A 14,908-nucleotide genomic window follows, 5' to 3' on the forward strand; every position below is an offset into this window, starting at 1 on the left:
TGCGGTTGAGTTGTACATGAACTACAGCTATTTTATGAAAAATGTTAAATAAAAATAAAATATCAATTAAAGATTTTAGATTAGTTTTCTATTATAATTAAAAGTTTTTTTATTGCTAATAAGACACTGTAATATTATTTTTAATGTGAATACGAACAGAAAATATTTATTCTTTTGCAATACTTAAATGCCGGTATGCGTTTTAGAAATTAGAGATGCATAATCCACGATTTTTGAATAACAAATAATATTGCTATTGTTATTCTTAAATATGCGTTCCAAATATCTGTTATTTCAATCATATTATTAATTAAAAATTATTACCTAATATTAAATATAAAATTTATTAATTGTAATTAATACTTAATTTACTAATTTAATTAACGTGTGATTGAATTAATTTATCTGTTTCAACTTACTTCTTAAATTTTATTTTTTTCTCAAAATTATTTATTTAATTTATTTATTAGAGTGAACCATTTTCTGGAAAAGATGAGTTAAAAATTTATGTCATTTCTTTAAAAGGTTTACTTTAGTCCTATATTCTACCAATAGATGGCGCCAGCAGTAAACAGAGTACATGTAATCAAAGTCAATCATGTCACGAGCAATTAAAAATGATCTGTATGGAATAGCCCATCATCAAATATGAATATCGGTCACTCCCGTAAAGTGAAGCGGTGACTTCTCACTTTCCAGTGAAGCCTCGCACTTTCCGGTGAAATCACCGCTCCGATAAATTTCAGTGATATGCAATTCAATGATACGATACGATAATTCCAATAACCGGTCCGTTCACTTTTCAATCCAATCACAGATTTCTTTCGAGAGCTTCCATTGGACAGATCGTATCGATTCTTACATTCCAGTAAAGTCACCGCTCCGGCAAATTTCAGTGATATCGTATCGATTGTTACTTTCTATCGTGATCCAAACCTGTAATCGAAATATCATCAGTAAGATCGTATCAAGGATTTGAATCACACCCCTCTTTGAAAAGTATTGATCACTTGTATTTGTGACTTTTTGATATTGGTTAAGTAATAACCGCTCTGAAAATATTCGTCATCCCTAGTAAGATCGTATCAAGGATTTGAATCACACCCCTCTTTGAAAAGTATTGATCACTTGTATTTGTGACTTTTTGATATTGGTTACGTAATAACCACTCTTAAAATATTCGTCATTCCTAAGCACTTTTCAGTGAAGCCTCGCACTTTCCGGTGAAATCATCGCTACGATAAATTTCAGTGATATGCTATTCAATGATACGATACGATAATTCCAATAATCAGTCCATTCACTTTACAATCCAATCACAGATTTCTTTCGAGATCTTACATTGGACAGACCGTATCGATTCTTACTTTCCAGTAAAGTCACCGCTCCGGCAAAATTCAGTGATATCGTATCGATTGTTACTTTCTATCGTGATCCAAAACCTGTAATCGAAATATCATTAGTAAGATCGTATCAAGGATTTGAATCACACCCCTCTTTGAAAAGTATTGATCACTTGTATTTGTGACTTTTTGATATTGGTTACGTAATAACCGCTCTGAAAATATTCGTCATCCCTATTAGAAATCATTTGAATTATTAATTTAAGAAATCGTCTGCAATAGAGATGCATAATCCACGATTTTTTGAATAACGAATAATTTTGCTATTGTTATTTTTAAATATTTGTTCCAAATATCTGTTATTTCAATCATATTATTAATTAAAAATTATTACTTAATATTAAATATAAAATTTATTAATTGTAATTAATATTTAATTTATTAATTTAAGTACTTTTTAAAGTGATTGAATTAATTTATCTATTTCAGCTAACTTTTTAAATTTGATTTTTTTTTCAAAACTATTTAAATCCTTTATTGAAGTAAACCATTTTCTGAAAAATATAAATTAAATATATATGTCATTTTTTTAAAATGTTTACTTTTGTTTTATATTTTACCAATAGATGGCGCCAGTAGAAAACGGAATATATGGAAAGTCAAGTCACAAGCAATTAAAAAGAATTTGTATGGATAGTGCATCATCAAATGCGAATATGGGAAAGTCCAGGTTGCTCTCAAGAAGTGGAGCGGCGACTTCACACTATCCAGTGAAGTCACCGCTCCGATAAATTTCAGTGATATGCAATTCAATGTAGAGATGCATAATCCACGATTTTTTGAATAACAAATAATTTTGCTATTGTTATTTTTAAATATTTGTTCCAAATATCTGTTATTTCAATCATATTATAAATTAAAAATTATTACTTAATAATAAATATAAAATTTATTAATTGTAATTAATACTTAATTTACTTTAATTACTTACTATTACTATAATATATTACTTAATAATTTACTTTAATACTTAATTTACTTAATTTAGTACTTAAGTAACTTGTGATTGAATTAACTTATCTGTTTCAGCTTACTTCTTAAATTTGATTTTTTTTTTCAAAACTATTTATTTAATTTCTTTATTGGTGTAAACCATTTTCTGAAAAATTTGAATTAAATATATATGCCATTTCTTTAAATTGTTTACTTTAGTTTTATATACTACCAACAGATGGCGCCAGCAGTAAAAGGAATATATGCAAAGTCAAGTCACAAGCAATTCAAAATGATTTGTATGGAATCTGAAGGTCAAGATCACTCTCCTGAAGTGGAGCGGCGACTTCACATTTTCCAGTAAAGTCACTGCTCCGAAAAATTTCAGTGATATGCAATTCAATGATACGATAATTCCAAGAATAACCGGTCCGTTCATTTTTCAAGCAATTCACAGATTTCTCCTTTTTTGCTTCGTTCAAGAGCTTTCATTGGACAGATCGTATCAATTGTTACTTTCCAGTGAAGTCACCGCTCCGGTAAGTTTCAGTGATATATTATCGATTGTTACTTTCTATCGTGATCCAAAACCTGTAATCGAAATATCACCAGTACGATCGTATCAAGAATTTGAATCACACCCCTCTTTGAAAAGTATTGATCACTGGTATTTGTGACTTTATGATATTGGTTATATAATAACCACGCGTAAAATATTCGTCATCCCTAGTCTGCAATAGAATTCCTTGTACTTTCCATAATTCTTTTTCTAATCTGAAGGTTTCCTTGATAATTCGCAATGTCACTAATTATTCAAGAACGGATGTGTGGTGAATGGGATGGCAGGAAGTATTTTGAACCTGTAGAAGGGATGAAGGGTGAGGGGAATATATATATAAATAAATATATATTACGATTTTATGAAGTTGAGGAAAGGATGCTTGTTTGAAATTTTGTTTGGCGAATGATTTGATTGCTTCTTTCTTTCTTTTCTCTTGATTATCTACTGTTTCTATTATCCACACATTCCTTATGCTCAATGAGCTAGCGAAGTTACTAGAATCCCACTCCCCCTGCTAGCGAAGCCGTAGGATGTTTTATTTTAAGTTAAAAAATTCTGCACGGAGTTTTCTTCAGATTCCGAAGGCATCGCATGCTCTAAATTTTACTTTCTACACAACAGAACTGGTGCAGCCCGTTTGAAAAGCTTCTTTATTTCAAAATTGTTAAGGTAAGCCGCGATAATAATCCCAAAGGTTAAAAAAATTTCTAATAAAACAACACTTATCAGTAAAAATCAGAATTTTAATGTAGAAAGTGGTGACCGTAACTGCTTTGCCGAAGTGATTGTTTATTTTGTCCGCCATCTTTATTGGCGATTTGGCATCCTTGGCGCAGAGTGGGGCACACGAAACTTCGCTTTTACCAATGTGACAACCGGTTTGTTTGGGTGAATACCTATTTAAAAGCTGAGCAGTGAATAATAATAATAATCAGCTGATGTTTAACCACAGTTGGTGAATACGGCCGCCAACTTGTTAACCCGGCACAAGCCACAATCCGTTCTAAACTCTGGAGCATAAGCTGGAGAACAAACATTCACCATCCATCCACAATAATAAAAAATTAGCATTATTTCATAAATTCAGGGTTCGTAAAAGTTTTGATTACTGATTTTGAAATGAAAATTAGATTTGTTTCCCTTTTTTATAAATTATTTTTGTGAAATTTAATTCAATAAATACTAGAAACATATTTCTTCTTCGTGACATTCCTAAAATTTTTTCGAAAGTATTTCAATGTGAAATCAAAACACGCATGATAGATATTATTATACCTGAGTTTTATTTGCTATTTAAAGTCTCTTATTCATATTTATATTAATATAATATAAATCTTGTTTGACTCGAAAGCATGCGATTGGTTAATCTAAATTTGGCAAAAGTTTACTTCAGAATGGGATTGAAGATGTATATATATTTTGAAAAATTAATATTTTAACTGTTAATTATAAAAAAAAAAAAAAAAAAAAAATTTTCTTTCTGCAAAAATATTGTAAAAACTGTTTACATATTGTTGCTGTTTTCATTTATAGGCATTGGAAATTATTTGTGTTGCCTTACCCAGCAATGACATAGTGAGAATGACAGATAAAATAATAATTTATAATAAGGATAATATAATTTTTTCATCATCAAAGTGTGATTAGTGTTTCAGTAAGTACAGGAGGTGCTCAGGCAATTGCATTACTATTTCGCCCCTTCATGATACTTAATTTCAAGAATGATATAAGTATATTACTTTTTTTCTGATCGTGTTCTGTAAAAGAGGTATCATTGGCATCTATAACTCTTCGTTGCCTCTTGTCAAAACATGTCTATTACTCAAATGAAGAGTAATAACAATCATCTCGCCACATGAATAAGATGGGTTCATTTTTATTTTTTAAAGTCTTTCTTAAATATTTCTTTTCTCTTTTAATAAGACAGTTAATTTTTAAATTTCTTCTTCTGTTAAAGATGAAAAATAATTTACAGAATTTTTAAATTATATTCCGTGTTTTGTCCTGTCATTTATTATATTGATTAGTCATATTCTTTATTGAAGTTAACTTCCATAATTTTCTTTCAATTGGCTTTTTTTTCTGTCAAAATTTACTATTGTTTTATAGATATTTTTATGTATTTTGTATAATTTAAGAGCTTTTTATAAGAGAAAAGCATTTGATTCTGTCAAATGTAGAATATCTTCAAATGACATTTTTGTTGTCAATTTATCAATTTCTTTATAATTTCAATTATTTGAAAGAAAAAAATGAAATAAGAAGAATGACAGATTTTTTTCCCCTAGATTTTTGTTCACCTGAAATCTCTTCTAAATAGAATGTTTAGCATTATTTTGCTCTGTCTGTTCTTTTTGACAATTTATTTTATTAAAATTAAAAAAAAAAAAAAAATGTGACAATGTGAAACATTTTGAATTTTGTTTTGTGCCTTAATTATTTTTCATATGACATTAAGATGGATTTGAAACAAATTTTCATAATATCATTTCTACAGATGGTCTTATGAGACCTGGTAAATTTTTTTTTTTTTTTATACAAATGACACTTCTACATAATTTCCAATCTAGTATATCTTGATAAAATTTTGTGGCATTTGTTGTATATTTAGTATCTGGTCATATTTGACTTTTATTTCACCTTATATTCACCTTCATTATTATAATATAAATTGTTCTTACTATATAACATTCATATGGTTAATCTGAATATTTTAAAAGAAAATGATTTTGTTTCTCCGTTGTATGAAAGATATTCTGGAGAAGCATTCCTGCTATATTTTCTCCTGTTTTTTTCCAATTTAGAATGATATTTATAATGGGCAGTAAGCTTTTTTTTATTTTTACATTTGTCAACTTTCATTCAAACAGAATTATTAACCTTATTTTAATAATGCCATATATTCTTCATTCCAAAAATTCATTATTCTAAATTTTATAAAAATAATAAAAAGTTTACAACAGTACAAAACTTTCAGAATTTTCTTCAGGCTTTGTATTGTATATTATGTTATTATTGTATATTATGTTATTATAGGTTAGATTTGTCAGAGATTTTTATAATTTTATCTAAGTAAACTTTATTCTATGGTTTTTATGTGTTAAATTTCATCAGAATTTTTAGTTTTGTTTTAAATGTTTCATATATTCTTAATGTTCATTTTGACCAAATATTTGATCTGAATTGAAAAATTTATAGCAATACAAAGCTCTCACTATTCTCTTCATGCCTTAAATTATGTTTAATGTGATAAAGATATTAGAATTGCCATAAATTTTTATAGTTCTGCACATTGCTTTATCAGACCCAAGAGAAAAATGTTGTGCAAATTTCTTTTACATCATTTACATGTATTTTTTTTTTTTTGCATCAATTTGTTATATTTTTTTCCATATTTCATGACTTGACATATTTAATTTTTTTACATTTAATATTTACCTTTAATTTCTTGCAATGTAAATTACATTCTCTTTAATATATATATATATTGTTCATCTGAATAAACAGTATTTTGATTTTATAAGTTATATTAAACACATGTGTTCTTTTTCCTGTCATTGAATTTAATTCTGCATTTTATATAAATTCACACAAAGTTTCTGTAATTGTTGAAATACATTAAATACGATTTATAAATAATGATTATTTCATTTTATTTATAGTGTGAACTATCATAGGTTTTCTTACAATGCAGAATATTTTCATAGCATTATAAATTTTAGTAAAAATATTTTAAATTTTTATTTTTCACTATTGAAAGATTTAATTCCCTGGGCAATATATACTTGGCTGTTTGACCCATTTCATTCAAAGCAAATATCAGAAATCATTTCCATGAATTTTTAATTCAACTTCCTGATTGAACAACTCTATATGTCTTGGATTCTTCTAGTTTTTACTCTGAAATGGTGCCATTTCCTTTTCATTTGTATAGATATGTTATGAATTATTGTTTAATATATAGCTTCCTATCAAATTATTCAATTTAATTGAAGAGCTGTTTGAAAAAAAAAATGATTTTAACTCTCTTATCAATGAGGAATATTCTGCAAAATTATTATTATTTTTTTAAAAGTTTTTTTTTTTTTTTTTCTAAATTGAAATTTTAAATTTGCAGCATTCTTTACTCTATATTTTCTTATGCTTCGACTCTCATTCAAACATTATTTTTATCTCAATTTTAGTATTTCCAATGTTCCAATAAGCCAAATTTTAGAATCGAAATGCAATGTTTACAACTGTACAAAACTCTTAGAATTCTCTTCAGGTCTTTATATTTTATGTGATATATCAATAATTTTTGTAATTTGTAGTTATGGAGGTTGCTTTATCAGACCCATAAAAAATGTGTACACTAATATTTTTATAAAATTTCAAATCTATTATGTTTTTTCATCAATCTATAATATTTTTGTATATTTTGTGACTAGTAATATTTATTTTTTATTTCAATATATATTTGCATTTATTTTCTTATTTAGTTTATTTTCTCTCTCATTATCTGTCTATCTATATACATATGTTTTGTCAGAATAGAGAGTCATTTGATTTTATAATTGATATTAAGCGCACACTTTCTTTTTCCTGTCATTGAATTAAGTTGTGTATTATTTATAAATTAGCCCAAAATTGTTGTAATTGTTAGAATATATAAAATATGGTTTGTAACTAATGATTAATTCTTTTCATGTATAGCATGAACAATCTTATTGGTTTTCTTGTGATTCAGACTATTCTTGTAGCATTATAATGTTCCATTTGTATTTCTTGTTCACCTTCAAAGATGTCTTTTCTTAGTATATTTGATGCATTTTGATACCAAATATCAAAAAAAAATTTCCATTAATTTTTAATTCAATTTCCTCATTTAACCTCTCGTATATGTCTCCGTTTCTCCTATTTTTTACTCTAAAATGAGTAATTTTCTTCTCAGTTGCATATTTGTGATATTAATTGCTGTTTAGTGTGCATCTTCTTTTCGAATTATTCTGTTCTGTCATTGAAAAATATGCAGCAAATACATTTCTGCTATTTTTTTTTTCATTTTTTTTTTCCAATTCTAAATTGCAATTTTTAATTGATTTTACTCTATATTTTTCTACTAGCAGTACTCGCACAGCGTTACCCGTACCATAGATCCAAGAGGAAAAATTAGCTTTAAACTTAATGCCGGGTTTACACTCGGCCAGCAAGTCCCGACGGGACAACATGTCACTGTATTGTATTTTTTTTTTCTCTACATGCGTTTGTAGAATTTGGCTTGAAAAAATTAATCACTTATCATAGATTAATTCTGACATTTTTTGTTCTCTGTATTTTCTGATGCGAAGTTGTGTGTGTATGTGTGTGTTTTTCATTTTATTTGCCAATTTTTTTCTATAGTTTTCCAAATTGAGCTATGTTGACCTTTTTTTATTATTATTTTACTATGTTTATTTGTGTAATTATCCATCATTTTAATACGATGTACAATGAAAAAGGAAAATTCAGGGGCGCCAAAACTGCAATTATAGCCAAGCGTGGAATGCCTGAATCTATCTTATGAAATTGTAGCAAACATAAATCAGTCCCTTTCTGGGCAGGCACTGTCTACTGGTCGGGTGTAAACCCGATATGACATGGGCATGGCAAGCAACATCAAACAAACAAAAAAATATATTTAGAAATCATCAAAAATATTTAAAAAACAATTTTTTTATAGCACACATTCAGAAATGCGTAAGACAATGTTAAAAAGGTAAAAATAAGTTATGTTCATAGACAAAACAATTCATTAAAAATATACAGTAGAAAAGCCGTTTTAAAATTTAAAAATATTCAAATAAGTCGTTGTACCCACTGTTCCACACTTGTTTATAAACTCTATAATCTGATATGGAAATGAAATTCAGTTTGCTTCATAATATTTCTTTGTAAACTATAATGGCTGTTTTTCCTCCTGGTGCCAAGGCAAAAAGATTTTGTTTGGATGTAATTCTAGAAAGTGCCACATAAAGTTGTCCAGGCTAAACTTTGATATCCAGTCATTGGACGAATTGCGAGGTTAGCAATTTTTCGGTGGCGCTTTGTTTGAGGTTACATTGCGACCATTTTTTTTTTTTTTTACTACTGTTTGTTTACTGTATTTCTATCTTTCCTGTTCATTTCCCTTGATTTATTTTATTTTATTTTTTTTGCTGTTTATACTTCTACTTACTTTCATTATTTTCGATTAAACTTTTTTTCGTGCATTCCATTTTATAGCATTTATTGATTTTTTTTTTCTATTTTTATGTTAATATGCTGCAGCGTTCATCGGGACCTTACGATTGGAAACGATGTTGCTGTTGTTCGCGCCACATTCGACCATTTCGCTAGAATTTGGCGATGAACTACTTTTTTAAGCGAAAATGATTGTATATCAAAGTTTTTCCTTAAGGCAGTACTTTTAACTGCCTCTGGTGCAGGAGAATCAGTTTTAATATCAAAGATTTCTCTCATTTCAATAGATTTACCCTTTTCCTTTAAACGTGTTCAGTTCCCAGTAAGGCTCTGTTTCGCCATGGCAATAAATAAACCCCAAGGACAAACGTTCACACTGCTGGAATTGACTTAAGCGAAGAATGTTTTCCTCATGGACAACGGAACAACTTTGATATACAATAATTTTCGAAAAAAAAAAAAAAATCACCAAATTCTAGCGAGATGGCCGAATGTGGCGCGAACGGCAGCAATAGCGTTTCCAGTCATAAGATTCTGATGACCCCCCTCCAAATGGTGATTTCCAAAAAAAAAAAAAAAAAAAAAAAAAAAAAAATGGTGATCATGTAACCCCAAACAAAACGCCACCGAAAAATTGCCAACCTCACAAGGTACCAAATGACTGTATATCAAAGTTTAGCCAATAGGAGCATCAACTTTTAAATTTAATTTGTGTGGAAGAAGACCAGATGGATTAAGATAATTTAAAAATTCAATTGGATAGTGAGCAGCTTCTTCACTATCCAAAACTGTATCCATTGAATAATAAATTTGGTCTGGGATATCGCGTAAAGATGATATTCATTAATAAGAAGTGAATTTAATGATTCAGGCGGTGGGAGGATTTCTTCTAATTTAATTTTCCTTTGTAAACAACACATGCCTTTTGATTCATCTTTCCATTTTAAAGCTGAACAATATGGTCAGACTATAGACATTATCCATATTGAAACCAAAGCATAATTTTTGTAATCCACACATGGATCATAATTCAGGGCAGAGTACTCCTTTTCTGACCAAATTTCAGAAACGTTTATTCTTTTACTTCTTCTCCTCTGACTCAAATTTAAATGTCTTTCTCTGTCAGCAGACAAGCGATCACTTTACTCCTCATGAGATTCATTCTGTCTCTGTAATTTATTTGCAGTGCGATTTAAAGAGAGACGGTTACTTCGCACAAAAAAGACTCTTTCCCTAAGTGTGGACATTATTAATTTGATATCCGCTAACCGAACGTTTCTTTCCTCTACATTTTTATTACCGCGCAAGAAACGAAGCGTTGTGGCATTTAATATACTCCGGCCAAGGCCGGATTTCTTTTTTTTGGGGGTGGGGTGGGGTGGGGGGCATAATGAGTTTTGAATCGCTGTTTAAAATCAGACATAAACAAAGAAATGTATCGCATATGCATACCAGAACTCTTGCTATTTGCGCAATCGCAATTTGAAGTTTTCGCACATGCGCGGATAAGTGTTTTATGCATGCGCGAATCATAGTAGAAAAATAATTAAAATCGCAATTATAAAACTCCTTTTTTAATTTGATATGTCTTTAATGTACTAAAACCTCCCTTAATAAATGCTCTACAAAATGGTACAAATATCTCCAATATCAGTTAAATATTTTTCGAGTTCAAACATGCAGACGCTTTTAGGAGTCTTCATTTTATACTATGTATAGATATTTTGAAATGCAATCAAACATAATTTCCATCATTCTTTTAATGATTCCATATATCCTTAATGTTCCAATAAGCCAAAATTTGTTCAGAAATGTAATATTTACAACTGCAAAACATTCACTATGTTCTTCATGCATTAATTATGTTAAAGTGGCATGAAGGTTAGATGTGTTACAAATTTTCATTATTAGTTAGCTGCAAGTTGCTCCATAAGATACAAGGAAAAAAAAATGTCTAAATTTGTTTCCCTACATATTTTCAAATCGAATATGTTTTTATATCAATCTAGTATTTGCAATATATTTGATGACTAGTGATATTTAGTTTTTATTTTAACTCTTTTTTACCTTTATTTGTCTTATCAAGAAGTAATTTGATTTTATATTTGACATAAAACACATGTTCTATTTGCTGTCATTGAATTAAATTGTGTTTTATCCATAAAAAAAATTAGCTCAAAATTGCTTGAATTATTGTAATACGTAAAAACGATTTGTAAGTAGTGATTATTTCATTTTATGTACATCGTGAATAATCATATATGTTTTCTTTCGATTCAGAATATTCTTATAACTTTATAAAGTTTTATTTGTTTTACACCTTGAAAATTTTTTTTCCTTCAGTAATATACTTGACTATTTGATGTATTTTATTTGTTACAAAATATCAGAAATAACAGGGTGGCCAACTGACCAGGTAACTGAGAATTGTCAGGGAATTCCAGGAAGTCGGGAAAAATCCGGGAAATTCATATAAAACTGGGATTTTTTTTATAAATCTGTAATTTTTATCGAATGTAAATCTCTCGGTTTATACACACACACACACTGAGTGGCCAGATTATTACGACCACCTGACTGTTTTATGCGAAATGAGCTATTGCGTCACAGTGTTGCCACTAGAGCGCTAGACAGCTACAAAAAGAGAATGCAAGGCCAGAGCCTGACTAAATCAGGGGCATACGGGGCTGTTGCTCCGGTTCCCCACATCAGAGGGGGGGGGGGCAAATTGAATAGAAAGTTTATTTCATTTAAATATGTACCGCCTGGGATGTAAAATTTATCTTTAATGCATGTACATTAAAATTATCATTTTACTGGAATTTGAATAACTAATCGGTCTGGATATTTTTATATTTTTCATTCTGTTAGAATAAATATTCGACCTTTAATGTCCCAATATCCATCATAATAAAAGGAGACTGATAAAATAATTACCTTTCTGAAATAATGAAGTTTATTTGATTTGTATGCAATAAATGCAAGAAGTAATTAAATACTCCTACATATGAAAATAACTGTTGAGAAATTTGCATATTTTTCATTTAAAAATGTACTAATATTGATGAGATTTAGGAGTTTCTCTTATAGATAGATGCTTAAGATAGTTGTAGAGAGCATTCTAATATAAATTTTGCCTTAGCATTTTGTCAGATTGCATTTTAAATTCAATGGTTCAATGTGGTACTTCGCGTTAAGACTAAGAGTGTTTTTAGTTTTAGGTTTAAATAGCATCTGCTTTTGTAACGTGCTGTGGCGGATGTGCCTTGTCCGCGCCTTCTAGTAAATAATCATGCCTGCCTCCCGAGAGAGAATAAAACGAACTTAAAAATACAAAGTCTTGTCACACCTGCATTCTGCTTCTTTTAAAATAATGCTTATATATATATATATATAATTGTAGTTGGTGAGCTAAAAGTAATGTTGATTTCATTGAAGAATTTTTCTTTTTTTGATGCAGAAATTTCCTTTTCTATTTGTAAATGTTTTTTTCTTCTTTTTTTTTTCCTATTAGTAAAATTATTATTCAATTCTGACTGGCGTGTTGGTAAACATTACGGATCGGGGAGACCCCACTGTGAGGAAACAAATGATGATTTCATTCTTAAGCACTCTGCTAATGTGCATATATTTTTATACTGCATTTTTCGCGAGTAATTTTGACAAATTCTGCTGAGATGTGACTTGTTGGCTAAAATGTATCTAGATGGGCATCATCTTTTAATGTTGGCTAATATATTTGCAAAAAAAGGGAGGGTTTTTACATAATTGAAGCTTATCTGAAATTCAGTTAGTGAAAACGATGTTTTTTTTCTGAGAATTAAATTTTATTTTGCTTTTATCTTATTTAAAACAATTAGAAGAATTTAGTGGTTTGTAGTAATTACTACAAATTAGTAGAACAATTGTTCAGATAAAGGTAAGAACATATTGGCCAATTATTAAAGAGAATAAAATAAAGCGCCATATTTCTGATGATATTAGAAACATCCGAAAAATGTCAGGGAAATTTATAAAAAAACCTGGAAAAGTCAGAGAAATTGAAACAGCAGAAATGCTTGCCAACCTGAATAATTTACAGCAATTTTCAATACAATTTACTCATTGAGTCATATATGTGTTGAGTTTTCCTATTTTTTACTTTCAAATAGGGCAGTTTTCTTTTCATTTGCAAAATTGTTGTATGATTTTTTTTTTTTTTTTTACTATATAGCTTTCTTTTAAATTATTGTTTTTAATTAGAGAGTTGTTTGAAAATAAAATGATTTTGAGGCTGTCAAATGAAGGATATTCTGGAAAAATGTCACCGCCATTTTTAAAAAAAATTGTAAATTGAAATTTTTATCTGATACCCAGCTTTTTTTAAAATTTTTATTTATTTATTTATTTGTAGTGTGTCTCCAAACAGAATGGTCTGTTTTATCTTAATAATTATAAATATTATTAATGTTGTAATATGCTATTTTTTGATGAGTAATGAAAATTTTACTATATAAAACATTGAATTTTTTTCAAGCCCCTGTTGTGTTTTATGTGACATTAAAATTACATGTGTTACATGCTTTCTTAATTTGTGATTCTGCAAATTGCTCTGTCAGACGCATAAAAAAAAATGTGATAAAATGAATTTGACTCACTGACAAATGAAAGATATTTTACAACGGTTTTTCTGGTAATTTTTTTCAGTGTTTTTCCAATCTGATTTGAAATTTTTAACAATACAGTAAGCTTTATTCTATATTTTTTCATATTTTGAAAATCAAACAGAAGCTTTATTAATAATTCTTTATTTTCCTTTGAACGAAATATTTTATTAGAAACAAAAATTTACATCTATACTAAACACTTACAATTTTCTTCATTCCTGTATTATATTTAAAGTGACATAAAGACTAGATTTCCAACAAATTTTCCTAATTTGCAGTTTTGCAAATTGCTCTATCAGATTAAAAAAAAAAATGTGCAAATTTATACTTTTACATAATTTTAAATCTAATATTCTTTTGCATGAATTTGTGGTATTTGTTGTAAATTTGGTGTCTAATCATACTTTGTTTTTATTTCAATTTATTTTTAACTTTACTTTCTTGGAATATAAGTTATTGTCTATATATAGCATACATTTGGTTTATCTGAATAAGGAGTAATTTCACTTTATAATTGACATTAATATCATATGTTCTTTTTCCTATCATTGAATAAATTTTGTATTGTCTATAAATTTTCACAAAATTGTTATAATTGTTGGAATACTGAAAACTTGATTTGTAAATGATTATTTCTTTTTATTTGTAGCCTGAACAATCCTTCTGGTCTTAACTCTGTCTTGCAGAAAGAAGATTCTTGAGATATTATAAAGGTTTGTTTATATTTGTTTTTCTCCTAGAAAGTTATCTTTTCATAGGTACTTGACTATTTGTTTTATTTTATTCCATACAAAAATAAGAAATAATTTTCATGAATTTCCAATTCCATTTCCTTGCTCAGCCTGTCATACATATGTTCCTCATATTGCATATTCTTTATTGTGAAGTGCAACAGTTTTCTTTTTTGTAACCTTTTCTGCTATATGAATTACTAGCTTTTACCCGCGACTTCGTACGCGTGGAGATAGATTGGAATCTATAGCATCAATGGCTTTATCTTTTTTACTCCTGCGCATGCGTGAATTTTCAACGCCAATTGGGGCAACACAAATGTATGAATTTTTACGCCAGTTGGGGTAACGCAATATAGATTATAAATTTTTAATTTCATTTATTCTGTTTTATTTTAATTCAAAAGTACTTCAGAATCCAAAAGATCGATT

The 14,908-nt window shown here is 28.6% G+C and overlaps 1 long non-coding RNA gene across 1 annotated transcript in view; it reads left to right on the top strand.

Moving 5' to 3' along the window:
• The first annotated feature begins 3,708 nt into the window (after positions 1-3,708).
• Positions 3,709-14,908, top strand: part of LOC129959458 (uncharacterized) — a 50,639-nt gene continuing 39,439 nt past the window's right edge. Inside the window, exons 1-2 of the long non-coding RNA XR_008783434.1 lie at positions 3,709-3,986; positions 14,395-14,458. This is a non-coding gene — a long non-coding RNA (uncharacterized LOC129959458). The remainder of the gene's footprint in view (positions 3,987-14,394; positions 14,459-14,908) is intronic.

The sequence above is a fragment of the Argiope bruennichi genome, chromosome X1 (assembly GCF_947563725.1).
Source record: "Argiope bruennichi chromosome X1, qqArgBrue1.1, whole genome shotgun sequence".
NCBI classification, from domain to species: Eukaryota; Metazoa; Arthropoda; class Arachnida; order Araneae; family Araneidae; genus Argiope; species Argiope bruennichi.